The sequence below is a fragment of the Lissotriton helveticus genome, chromosome 1_1, assembly GCF_964261635.1.
Source record: "Lissotriton helveticus chromosome 1_1, aLisHel1.1, whole genome shotgun sequence".
Taxonomy (NCBI): domain Eukaryota; kingdom Metazoa; phylum Chordata; class Amphibia; order Caudata; family Salamandridae; genus Lissotriton; species Lissotriton helveticus.
Genome location: NC_136057.1, coordinates 1,945,780,637 through 1,945,794,567, shown reverse-complemented (window position 1 = coordinate 1,945,794,567; position 13,931 = coordinate 1,945,780,637). Strand labels below are relative to the sequence as shown.

The 13,931-nt window shown below is 43.9% G+C and overlaps 1 protein-coding gene across 4 annotated transcripts in view; it reads left to right on the top strand.

The window, feature by feature from the left end:
• Window positions 1-13,931, top strand: part of NOS1AP (nitric oxide synthase 1 adaptor protein) — a 1,240,081-nt gene that overhangs the window by 38,771 nt on the left and 1,187,379 nt on the right. The gene's annotated exons all lie outside the window — the stretch shown is intronic.

Below are 13,931 nucleotides of genomic sequence, written 5' to 3'. Positions count from 1 at the left end.
TAACAGTCCTACTTATTACAAAGGTATGGCACACCTGAAGCCATCTTGATTGGAATAAAGTGGTAACTCTTAAAACATTTAATTTAAAAAGAAACAACATGAGGGGGTATATTTTGCCATAGAAAGTATGATTAGTGCTGCAGAATGACAAATTAGGGCACATTTTGAGTGACTTCTCAAATCCTTTTCTATTTCATTAAAACATTCTGACATGCAGTCTCCCAAAATGGCCACCAGAGACAAAAGAGCCCAAATGTAGCCCAAATATCACCCAGATGTAGCCCAAGTATAGCCCAATGACAGAATGTCCCAGAGTGTTCTAAAGAACAACTAGAGCGCTAACAGTCCTACTTATTACAAAGGTATAGCACACCTGGAGCCATCGTGATGGGAATAAAGTGGTAACTCTTAAAACATTTAATTTAAAAAGGAACAAAATGAGGGGGTATATTATGCAATAGAAGGTATTATTAGTGCTGCAGAAAGAAAAATTAGGGCACATTTTGAGTGACTTTTCAAATCCTCTTCTATTTCATTAAAAAATTCTGACATGCAGTCTCCCAAAATGGCCACCAGAGACAAAAGAGCCCAAATGTAGCCCAAATATCACCCAGATGTAGCCCAAGTATAGCCCAATGACAGAATGTCCCAGAGTGTTCTAAAGAACAACTAGAGCGCTAACAGTCCTACTTATTACAAAGGTATGGCACACCTGAAGCCATCTTGATTGGAATAAAGTGGTAACTCTTAAAACATTTAATTTAAAAAGGAACAAAATGAGGGGGTATATTTTGCCATATGAATTATGATTAGTGCTGCAGAAAGAAAAATTAGGGCACATTTTGAGTGACTTCTCAAACCCTCTTCAATTTCATTAAAAAAATTCTGACATGCAGACTGAAACATGCACTTTGAATACCAGCAGCAGACCTCCCTGGTGAGCAGTAGCTTTACTACAGTGATCTAATGTGCAACTAGAGTGCTAACATTCTGAATTTATGGCAAATGTGTGACACATCTGAATGCCTTCTTGATGGAACCAAAGTAAACAAGCATTGAAAATGCAATAGATCTCGCCCTCGTTTAAGTTAAAGCCATTCTGTTTGTAATGAGGTGGCTTTTTAGCTTTGCTTTTATTAGTGTTTTTTCAACTTTCATGTAAATAACATGCATCTGTATGCATATAAGTATATGTATGCATGCATTTATGTTTGTATTTATATAGATATACAGATGATATATGTTTATATATGTATGTATATATATATATTCACTAAAAAAAACATAGGTTATAGACCATATATAGTTAGGAATTAGCATTTACAAAACCTTGAAAATTCACTGAAAAAACCATAGGTTATAGACCATATATAGTTAGGAATTAGCATTTACAAAACCTTGAAAATTCACTGAAAAAACCATAGGTTATAGACCATATATAGTTAGGAATTCGCATTTACAAAACCTTATTTTACTCACACAAAACCATTGAAATTCCATATATAGTTAGTTGCACTAACTATATATCGCGCACCCGCAATCCACTGCTGATGTCACATATTACATCATTCATGACATGGTCAGTGACATCTCAAATGACATCACTGATGACATCACTAATGACAACATCCAGTGACTGTATGTTTCTGTAAAGTTAAAATATGTCTTACATATTGAAGAATGAGTGGATGTATAAGTGTCTGGATGAAGGATTTAGTAGGTGCATGACTGACTGTATGAGTGAGTGATTAAATGTGTCTCACTGAGTGCATGGGTTAGTGACTAAACTGTCTTAATTTGTGCATCATTATGTCTGTTGTTCTGTAAACTGTTGCATGTGTTGATAAGTAGCTATATGAGTAACTATATGGGTTATTGATTGGTTGCCCAAGTATTTGTATGGGAGACTGAGTGTGTGTGTGGGTGGCTGGGAGGTGTATGACTGTGCATAGATGTGTGAGCAGTTGATTCACTAGATGTATGGTTTCAAAAGTGCATGTGGAAACAGCTGTATGGGCGGTTGACTGTGTGCATGAGTGTATTGGTGAGTGAATGGATATCTCAGTGCTATATGTCAAAGTAAGTACATATGTAAAACACAGTACATGTGAGAGTTGACATATATAAATAACTGTGCATAAGAGCCAGTGAATGTGTGAGTGGCTGTATGGATCATTGTGAACTTGTATCAGGGATTGTATAAGAGAGTAAATATGTGTTAGTATATGTTTGAATAAGTAAAGTTTGTATAACTGTATAGTTGAGGAAATGGAGGTGTGATTGATTCTTTGCATGACTGACTAGGTGTGTGAGTAACTCCATGGATGAGTGACAGTCTGTGAGTGTCTGTTTACACTGATTGTATCTAAGGTTATATTAGAGTCTGAAGAGGTTCATCGTATTATCACATGAATGATATCATCAGTGATGTGATCAGTAATGTCAAATGAGATGTCATCAGTGATGTCATCAGTGATGTCATTTGAGATGTCATCAGTGATGTCATTTGAGATGTCATCAGTGATGTCATCAGTGATGTCACTGACCATGTCATGAATGATGTAATATGTGACATCATCAGCAGTGGATTGCGGGTGCGCGATATATAGTTAGTGCAACTAACTATATATGGAATTTCAATGGTTTTGTGTGAGTAAAATAAGGTTTTGTAAATGCGAATTCCTAACTATATATGGTCTATAACCTATGGTTTTTTCAGTGAATTTTCAAGGTTTTGTAAATGCTAATTCCTAACTATATATGGTCTATAACCTATGGTTTTTTCAGTGAATATATATATATATATATATATATATATCTATCAAAACAAAGCTGATGAACAGAATGCTTCACAGTGTCAAACATTCACCCATATTCTGGTCTGAGACTAAAACCATCATTCTTTTGCATGCCACACCCTTCCAGTTTGCACCTAGCCACATGCAAATCGGTTTTGACCCTGCTCCTCATGGGAACAGTCCAGCCCGTACTGCCAGGTCTCCCATGACCATCGCTCTGGCTTCTAAGAGAAGTACCTTCAGTTTTACACTTATCCTGATAGGAATTCTTCTTCACCTATTACCGGCTTCTGTACATGGAGGTGGTTGAGGGCAAATTATATTAAGGAACGCTTCTTAAGTTTCATGAGGCAAATTCGCATTGGTGTCTGTAGCATCTGAAGACTAGTCAGCCAATGAGTGTCTGATGGTGTCGATTGGTTTCAGGTGGTATCTTTAGTTAATTTGGAGATTTTCCCATATTTTCTCCGAAGGGCCAAAACCCATGTGCCACGACTGGATCCAGGAGATATTATTTGTCAGTCAGCTGGGAACTAAGATTACACATCTCATCATGCTGAATGTGATCATGGTGATGTTGTGTTGGTGAGTGTGTGTTGATTTTATAATTGTGACTGGATGGTTGTGCAGGCATTTGCGCGCATCTTTGCTGGGAAGGGGTTGCGCGTCTATTGCCACTCAATCCGTCCCCTCGCCATATCGCAACGCAGATTCCGTCCTGTGGACTTAAATTATAGGATCTTTCAAGAGACGATTAGCTATTCCTCTGCGAACATTTTTCCGGTGAGTGAGCACCTGTTTTGTAATCATAATAAATGGTATAATTATGGAAACCACATGTGTGAAACCGGCAATTAATCAAGGGCGCACCGCCTGACGTGCTTTGGTTCTGTTCATACACACACAACTTTCTGAGCCTGACTTACTCCTTCGTGGATTTTAGAAGTCAGTCACACTTACGCAAGCAAACACATCTTTGTGATTTGTGCCCATTGAAACAAGCATTTTCAATTCAATAGGTCTTGCATTTGTCCAGGTTAGAGCTATTGGCATTGTAAATGATAATGTCTTTTATCTATGTGTTTTAGTTTGGAGTGTACTGGATGAATGAACAGAGACACAGCTGCATCACTGTCTAGAGGACTTAGAATGGGGAATTACCACTGGGACCAGAGAAGCAGGTAGCAGTACTGTCCCCCCCCCTGCCCAGTTTTATCATTATTTTCACAGCTGCGTCACACCGGCGAGCCGTGAACGTGCTTTGATGACTCTCTTTGACTGAAATATCTACTTTTGATGCTAATTTGTCACTGAACGTTTAGAGATTCTTACATTCCACAGGGCTTTAAGTGGGCCGAGTCTCTCCCTCTCAGACCTTGCAGTAATTGAAAATGGACGTTGGAACGAGTCCCCATTGGGGATATACAAAGAATGCATTTTTAATGTTCTTCAAGACGTTATCCCCAGTTGTTTGTCTCCCACCAGCGTATGCATTGCTAGCTAAAAACAAGATGCTCCCTGGAAGTTGGAAAAGTGGAAAGTCTTAAACTAAAAAGCTAAAATATATGTTATACTTTTGTGTAATGCTCCTGCTCACCACCATTGTATCACAGTTAGCTTTTTGTGACATCATAAGGAGTAACCTATAGGAAAACAAAGCAAAATAAGTCATATTCCGATTGGCCGTTTTGGCATTTTTACATCACATGATTCAGGTTTGTGAGAGTTCTACTTTTGTTGCCAGTTAATGACCTCCTCCTTAGCGAGCTGATTGGCTAGCTGTTGGATCATTTTGTGGAGAAGTGTGGCTCACTGGTTAGAGGAGGCAGACCTGGAAGCAGAGGTCAGCCCGGGACCAGGGTTCAATTCCCGGCTCGGCGGGGTCTTGAGTCCTAAAATGTCCATGGATCGACAATTCTCGCTCCGGTGCCTACTCGATTCACGGGTTCACACTCTGCGACTCTGGGCAATAGCTTGCTTAATCTCCACAACGGCCCCTCGCGGCGGGATGCCTGGCTTTCACCTTGTGGATACCCTGCCTGGGTTATCTCACAGGGGAATACCAGGACGGGTTCCCTAAGCAAGCGCTTAGAAACCGCTTGGTGATTTGCGCTATATAAATTCCTGTACATTTACATTTACATTTGCACGTTCTAAGTACATACTTTAAAACCGTATTTCAGCTTTTAAGCTGTTCAACCAAAGAATTAGATAGGAAATAAGAGATCTTGCCTGGCTTGTGAGCACAGGTGGCGGGAGGGAGAAACGGTATTGTGGGGTGGGGTGGGGGGGGAGGGGAGAGACGGTTATGTAACTCGTAGGTGTAATGTATTCATTGATTGCTACCCTGAAGCGCAGATTCCCACGGTAGGGTTGTTGCATTTATTTTTGCTAGGACATTTGAAAAGCAAATATTTTAAACTATCCGGGGCATCTGCATCTTTTCCTGTTCTGTAGTGCGGGTGGTGCATTCTGTGCGATCATGCCTCTGGGCGTAGTACAGTGGTTTTGTTCCCTGTGCTGTGGCTGGCCCTGGTAGAAATTGTTCATTTTGGGGTGTAGCAGGCATTCTTTATCTTTTGTTATTGCTGCTCTTGGCTCTATATTGTCCCTCGTGCAGAGTTGCTGCAATGTCACTGTACAACTACTTGTACTGTAGCTTTCACCCACCAGCACTTGCATGCGTTCACCTGCAAGGCCACTTGTGCCCATTCTGACTTCCATACATGCAATAGATTGTTGACTGCACCCATCCGCGCTCGCATGCACCCACTTTACTGTTCGTCCACCCACCCACCACCACCACCTGTAATGTGGCTTGTTGACATTAGCACTTTCATGTAGCCACATGCAGTGCGATCTGCACTTCTGTTCACCCACCTTCACAGAATAGTTGGTAAAAATTGCTGCTTTCATTCACCGAGCTGTATGATGAAGTGTTAGCAACTGACACTCCCCTACACCCACCTGTATTGTTGCCAAAACCTATTATCTGTTCTGTATCTCTACCTGTACTGCATTAAAGATAATGTGGTAAACCCTGTATCCCTCAGAACCTGGGTGTAAGCAATATAATCTACAATGAGTTCTGTTGGGTGAAACAATGCTTAGTAAACACAATTTTTAAATAGATTACCAGTATCTTTCCTGAATGTGACAATAATGTAAATAAATGCCTAGTAAATGTTTTAGACCGGGATGAAAGTCAAAACACACCGCACACGATAATTCAGTTTTTCATGTATTTTATTTATAATAGTAAATTTTGTATATGGCTGTCACATACACAAATGGCAAAACAGACAACGTAAATAACATGACTTTAGTGAGCCTTGTGACATAGGGTCCATGCATGCTATAGAAAAATAACCAAAACATACAAATTAAATGCACGTATATACAATCTATATTCGTGTAGGTCATTCCCTTTTTGAAAACATAACGTTCTGTAAACACCCTTTGGAATGCCTTCTTCTTAGTAGAAGGGCGAAGAGACTAAGGACTTGAGCAGATCAATGAAGCGTCAACGTTTCGACCCAAAAGATACACGTAATTGAATGAACGTCACTGCAGGTCTTACTCAGGACTTCCCTGTTGAGAAAGCCCTGGCATAAGAAACAAGAACATTCCACCATCCGGTTGCAATCTCTGCAACAGGCTGTCAGTGAATGCCACCATTCATAGGTAATGTTTCTTATGAACCAGGGACTGATTGCCCTATAACTCTAAACAAAGAATTTTACTTGTGTTTGTCTCAAGCGACTAATTGGATGACAGTGTTTTCGGCTAATTAAAGCCAGGGCTTTCTCATCACGGAAGTTTGGCCCCTTATTGTCACAGATTCTCTCTAGAATAGAGTGAACTTAGTACAGGTATAGTTTTAATTCACCCAACCAGAAAATATGATTGTTATTGGTGAAAAGAAAAGGTACATTTGGCTTTAAATTACTTCAACCTGAAGAATATAGCGTAAACACATATGGGTGATTAAAACTTACAAAGGGGTAAGGAATGTAATAAAAAGCATTGGCCGAGTACATTCGACCCTCTAGCCTTGGTCCTGAAGTGCACTTCTGTTTAGGCAAATGAGCACACATGATCAGGCTAAGTACGGTCATTCACAGCGCAGGACAGTCAGCGGCTTAAATGGCGGACCCACTGCCCACACTGTATGCTGTGGTCTGTGGAAACAGATTGGTAATAACAGACCAATCGATAATAGGGCTGAGCTAAAGCCCCTCTGCTTATTTATTCATGTGAACATTTTTTATTTATGAATTTTTTCTTTTGTATTACTTGCGGCTGCGAAGATACTCTAAGTGCTCTCTAATTCATGTATCTTTAGAAAGCAAACTCGTAGACCTGTTTGGTGACTGCCACTTAGGACATTTCTGCTCAGCATTCCCAGGTGTGCACCGGTGTTAACAGGTCTTTCCCTTTGCCCACATACATGGTCATCCATTTTGTGCTTTGATGGCAGCCTCTTTGCCACCTCCCACAGGTTGACCCATGCCCCTTGTTTGCGTAAGGTAGTAGCCCCCCAAAAAATACCAGCACTATGAACTATAGGGCTTTCATGAAGTGAGCGAGTGAAGCGTGCATTCCCAACCGTTTCATATGAAGGTTCACTGGAAGTGTTTCCACAGAGAAAATTGACTTCCTTCTTACTTTTCTCATTTCTAGATTCCTTTCCCTTTTTTTAATTCATTACAACCTGCTTTCCTTTGTGCTCTTTTTCCTTTTTTATTTCCTTCTTTACAATCTTCTTCCCTCACTTCTTTCATGCTGTAACAAATTTGCCTATCACGTACATTTTAGTTGTTATTTTCATCATTCCTCTTTCCCTCTGGGAACTACCTTGATTTTTTTTCCCACTCCATTGCCCCAACTCCTTAACTCTGATTTCTGTTATGATTAGGGTTCGGCTTCTGTCTTGCAGCCAGACCCAGGATTCATAGTTCAAAGTAGAGTAGATCTAAAAAAACACACTTGCTCATGCTGATTTAGCGGGATGTCACTGATTGAAGAGAATCCTCACCAGATGAATTAGTAACGTGTGCTTTGAGGCTTCTATGTGAAGACCCATTATTGACCTACAGTGCTCAACCCACAATGCAATTCATCTAAATGGTCATGAAACTAAATTAGTACCTCAGTCAGTGCTCAGCGGTGTTGCTCGCCTGAGCCTATGTCTGTCGCGATACCCCTGCTTTCTTGTTCCCTATCATACATTCTTGCTTTGCTGCATATATGCAGGTGTCTGCTCAACCTGCAAATGTTGGCAGAAATGGAAGAGATCTACTGAGAACTGAAAAGTCCAAAATGTGTGGAACATTTTCCTAAGCATTAAAAATCGATGGTGAAATCAAACAATGTATTGTTGTTTTGCAGGACAATATATGCATCGAAAGCTGGACTTATGTACGTACTTGACCGTGGCCTCAATCAGTCAACAATTCCTGAAGCCAGCCCCAGTCAGCACTCACTCACTCCCTCCCTCACCTGTACTGAAGCCAGCTCTACTCAGCACACACTCACCTGTACTGAAGCCAGTCTTAGTCACCACTCACTCACTCACCTGTACTGAAGCCAGCCCCAGTCCGGACTCACTCACCTGTACAGAAGCCAGCCCCAGTCAGCACTCAATCACCTGTACTGAAGCCAGCCCCAGTCAGCACTCACTCACTCCCTCCCTCACCTGTACTGAAGCCAGCTCTACTCAGCACTCACTCACCTGTACTGAAGCCAGTCTTAGTCACTACTCACTCACTCACCTGTACTGAAGCCAGCCCCAGTCAGGACTCACTCACCTGTACAGAAGCCAGCCCCAGTCAGCACTCCCTCACCTGTACTGAAGCCAGCCCCCAGTCAGCACTCCCTCACCTGTACTGAAGCCAGCTCTACTCAGCACTCACTCACCTGTACTGAAGCCAGTCTCAGTCACCACTCACTCACTCACCTGTACTGAAGCCAGCCCCCGTCAGGACTCACTCACCTGTACTGAAGCCAGCCCCCAGTCAGCACTCCCTCACCTGTACTGAAGCCAGCCCCAGTCAGCACTCCCTCACCTGTACTGAAGCCAGCCCCAGTCAGCCCTCCCTCACCTGTACTGAAGCCAGCCCCAGTCAGCACTCCCTCACCTGTACTGAAGCCAGCCCCAGTCGGCACTCACTCACCTGTACTGAAGCCAGCCTCAGTCACCACTCACTCCCTCACCTGTACTGAAGCCAGCCCCAGTCAGCACTCCCTCACCTGTACTGAAGCCAGCCCCAGTCAGCACTCCCTCACCTGTACTGAAGCCAGCCCCAGTCAGCACTCCCTCACCTGTACTGAAGCCAGACTCGGTCACCACTCACTCCCTCACCTGTACCGAAGCCAGCCCCAGTCAGCACTCCGTCACGTGTACTGAAGCCAGCCCCAGTCAGCACTCCCTCACCTGTACTGAAGTCAGCCCCAGTAAGCACTGCCTCACCTGTACTGAAGCCAGCCCCAGTCAGCACTCCCTCACCTGTACTGAAGCCAGCCCCAGTCAGCACTCCGTCACCTGTACTGAAGCCAGCCCCAGTCAGCACTCCCTCACCTGTACTGAAGCCAGCCTCAGTCCCCACTCACTCCGTCACCTGTACTGAAGCCAGCCCCAGTCAGCACTCCCTCACCTGTACTGAAGCCAGCCCCAGTCAGCACTCCCTCACCTGTACTGAAGCCAGCCCCAGTCAGCACTCCCTCACCTGTACTGAAGCCAGCCCCAGTCAGCACTCACTCACCTGTACTGAAGCCAGCCTCAGTCACCACTCACTCCCTCACCTGTACTGAAGCCAGCCCCAGTCAGCACTCCCTCACCTGTACTGAAGCCAGCCCCAGTCAGCACTCCCTCACCTGTACTGAAGCCAGCCCCAGTCAGCACTCCCTCACCTGTACTGAAGCCAGCCCCAGTCAGCACTCACTCACCTGTACTGAAGCCAGCCCCAGTCAGCACTCCCTCACCTGTACTGAAGCCAGCCCCAGTCAGCGCTCACTCACCCGTACTGAAGCCAGCCCCAGTCAGCACTCCGTCACCTGTACTGAAGCCAGCCCCAGTCAGCACTCACTCACCTGTACTGAAGCCAGCCTCAGTCACCACTCACTCCGTCACCTGTACTGAAGCCAGCCCCAGTCAGCACTCCCTCACCTGTACTGAAGCCAGCCCCAGTCAGCACTCCCTCACCTGTACTGAAGCCAGCCCCAGTCAGCACTCCCTCACCTGTACTGAAGCCAGCCCCAGTCAGCACTCACTCACCTGTACTGAAGCCAGCCTCAGTCACCACTCACTCCCTCACCTGTACTGAAGCCAGCCCCAGTCAGCACTCACTCCCTCACCTGTACTGAAGCCAGCCCCAGTCAGCACTCCCTCACCTGTACTGAAGCCAGCCCCAGTCAGCACTCCCTCACCTGTACTGAAGCCAGCCCCAGTCAGCACTCACTCACCTGTACTGAAGCCAGCCCCAGTCAGCACCCACGCACACTCGACTAATACAGAGTGTTTTTGTTCCAGCCATTTCATGCCACCAGCCTGCACTGCTCCTGACCTGTGCTCGTCCTGAAGAACTGCTGAGTGACATTAAAGTATTCTGTGACTAATACTGCCGGGGAGGAGAAAGTCACCTGTGCTCGAGAATGCAGCCGGTCTGTGGTTCCACAGGGTTCACAGAGTCTTATTTGTTTTACACGAGATAAGATCATGTCCGATCTTCCGGTAAAACAAAGACAGTTTCTATTCTGATAGGTAGCGAGCTTGGACCGGTCTTTCTGATGATACAGTGATGCCAGAATGTTCGGCTCCAGAGGCTATTTTAGGTTGTGTTTTTTTTAGTCATTTTAGGCTGATTCTGAGACCAAGGGAGACTTATTTTTTGGTGGTTGGTGCATTAATCTTGTAAACGGTTTCAGGTAAACTGCCACGTAAGCAAGTATGTGTCGCGCGCCCATGCACGCCATGCCTCAATGCGCCACTCGCTATAAATTGTTCCGAAAGTGCGCCAAAAACGGTGTAATTTATACTTGAATCGTGGTGTGTGAATGTGGCCCCCTTATGATGTGTTTTTGTCGCCAGTCTGAGACGGACAATCAAAACCACAGCAACAGGACAGCCGGCCCCAGGTCATGGCAACCGAAGAGAATGATTCTAATGTACTGAGCACCAACTGACTGCCTCCTCAGCAGAAGAGCAGCACTCAGTGACATGCTGATGAGTTTCTACAGGCCCCCTCAGTCTGTGACGCACTTGCACCCTGTAACTTCATACTGGGCAATAGCTCGCTTAATCTTCCCGACGGCCCCCCAGCGCCTAGAGACCCTTACGGGTGATTGTGCGCTTTACAAATGTGGACTTTATATTGTATATAGCGCTTACGACACCGAGTGGGGCACCAAAACGCTTACCTACATGGGCAGCAAGCTTTGCCATGTAGTGCGTGTGGTTAGTGTGGGAAGAGTTTCCCACGTCGTGCGTGGTGACCCCTGTGGGGTGGTTATCATGTTATAGGTCGCGGCATGATGAGGTCTGAGAGACAGACGTGCAGTTTATGGTTTTCAGTGTGCTGGCAGCGTTGGAACAGCTCTGCAGGTCCCTTTATTGTATTTCTTATGGGTGTAGTCTGCTCAGCTGGTAACTGCACTGGATTGTCCAGTCTGAGGTGTTCTTTATAGCTGTGTGCTGGTTAGGATGGAGGCAGAGAGAAGTGGACAGACCTGCTGGCACAGGCATTGTTACTATCATTCATATCTGATTGTCTTTGTGATATATAAGGAAGCGTTCATAGTGTATAGATATTTGGGACCTGGAGTCGTGGACTCGATTAAAGTCCTCCGATTGACCAGCAGTGTGCTACAGATCTCTTGAGTTATTCCATGCCTGTTTATTTTGGTGATAGCTGGTTTATTGTTTGTACAGTACTGGTGATGGATTGCTGTAGCAGGTATGTTTTATGTGAATGTAATGATGTATTTAGAGTTAGCTGCCGACCGCAGAGTGTTATAGTATTGGTTTTGGTGTGGGCGTAAAATGATATAGGAAATTAAAAAACTATATAATAACCTGGCATTCAATAGGTGGGCCCTTTACAGCTTACCTGCATAACAAAATGGTTTGCTGGTTATGCGTCTTCCAATCTATCTGTTGTGAGCTGAAAATTGAGCTTGAAGGAGCGACTGTCTTTCTGGGTTTGTATGGTGGGATTGTGGGCTGGTGCTGTTAACTTGGAAATAGCCATGTTTCCACCTGTTTTCCAAAGATTATATGTTACTTGATGCTTCAAATGCTGGCTGGTAGCGAGTTACAGAGCTTGGCAGCTTGACTGAGAAAGCAGTGCCTCCTACAAATTTCTTATGGTAAGACGGTATGATAAGTGGCGCAAGTCTGCAGTGCAGTGTCCCGTTTTGTTTGTATTGCTTGAGTTTTGTAGTTATCATGGTTCTTTTCCTTGGCGAGGCTCTATGGACTACAGCAAGTGACTTTAATATTGCCCTTCTAGCTATAGGTAGACAGTGAAGTTATTGCAAAACTAGAGTAATTTGTTCTCATAAGTGAAGGCAGCATAGACGTCTTGCACCAGAACTTTGCAGGAGTTGTATTTTACCTATGATGAATGCAGGTGTACCAAGGTATAGGCTGTTGGTGTAGTCAAGATTGGAGTTTACGTGCCAGGATGGCTTCCAATGTTGGTATCTAAGGTATGGGAAGATGTGACGTAGTATTTTCATTGTGTAGAAGTCACACTTTGTGACGTTTTTCACAGGTGATATCAAGAATAGGTCTGCATTCTTGGTCCCCTCTAGGTTTCCCACTTCTCCTGATGTTGGAAGGACCGCAAGTTCCTCAGGCCATATGGCGGTAGGCTGCTATTTTTGCCATTGTCCACAGGTCCCGATCTCTATGTTTGTAGTATCGAGATTCATGTGGTTATTCATAATCCCTGTGGTTAAGGCACAAAAGCAATCACCAAGTTTTGAATTGTGGGGGTCTTACCTGGGTGTTTTCTCTCACAGACGCAGCCTGCATTGCACTGGTATAAGCGCCCCCACTGGGTAATCTCTCCCTAAACCGTTTTCATCTGGTTGAGCGCCAAGATACTCCATGGAGTGATAGATGCGCTATATAAGTGTCCCCTACATTTACATTTACATTTACGGACAAATCCATTAAAAAAATAGTTTGGGTATCATCTACATAGTTGTAACGGATGAGGTTTAATGATTTAATCAGAGTTAGTAATGTTTAGGTAGGTGTTGAATAGTAGAGAGGAAATTAGGAATTCCTGAGGGATACCACAGTTTTGTGTGCATGGAGCTGTTGAGAAAGTTGGTAGCTAAACTACACTTTGTCTGTCTCTGAGGTAAGATGCAATTCATTTAAAAGCATTGTATTAAATTTAGATATTATGGAGCCTTTGTAGAAGTGTAAGTTGGAGGACAGTTTCAAATGCAGCTGAACAATTCAGTAGCTATAGGCAAGCCACTCCGTTCCTTTCCTACGTGAGTTTTAGATCATTCAAATAGATATGATGGCTAACTCTGTTCTTCTGCTGGTCTTAAAATGGTGTTAGTCTGACAGTAAGACATTATGTTCTGTAAAGTTTGAGTTGAGTAAAAACTGCTTTTCAAATACTTTTTAAGAATGTATCTTTTGATACAGGTCTGTGGTATGCTTGGTCAGATGGGTTAATGTTTATCCTTCTTGAGGAACTTGTTGAATATGCATCTTGCTATCTGGCCTGCATAAGCTGTGTGAAGGTGATCCATTTGTATGTGTGTGTATATTTATATAAATATATATATATATCGTGGCCAAGGTGTCGGAGGGCACCGAAACGCGTTGATGCCGCTCCTTGGTGCTATGGAGTGAATAATGGATTGATAGCGACTACATTGGAGTTCCATGACATTCTTTATCCGACAAAGCTGTTTTGTGGTGAATTTAAAATCGGCATGCGGAATAGCGCTGAAACACGAGCACCACCATCGTTCAATATATAACTATATAGATGTATCCATTTCTGGCTGGTTGGCTGGGATGCATCGAAGCCAGACAGAATCCACGTCCTAGATAGGATGAGTACGATACACATGTCCAGTAACTTGTACTTAACCTTGGGTAGC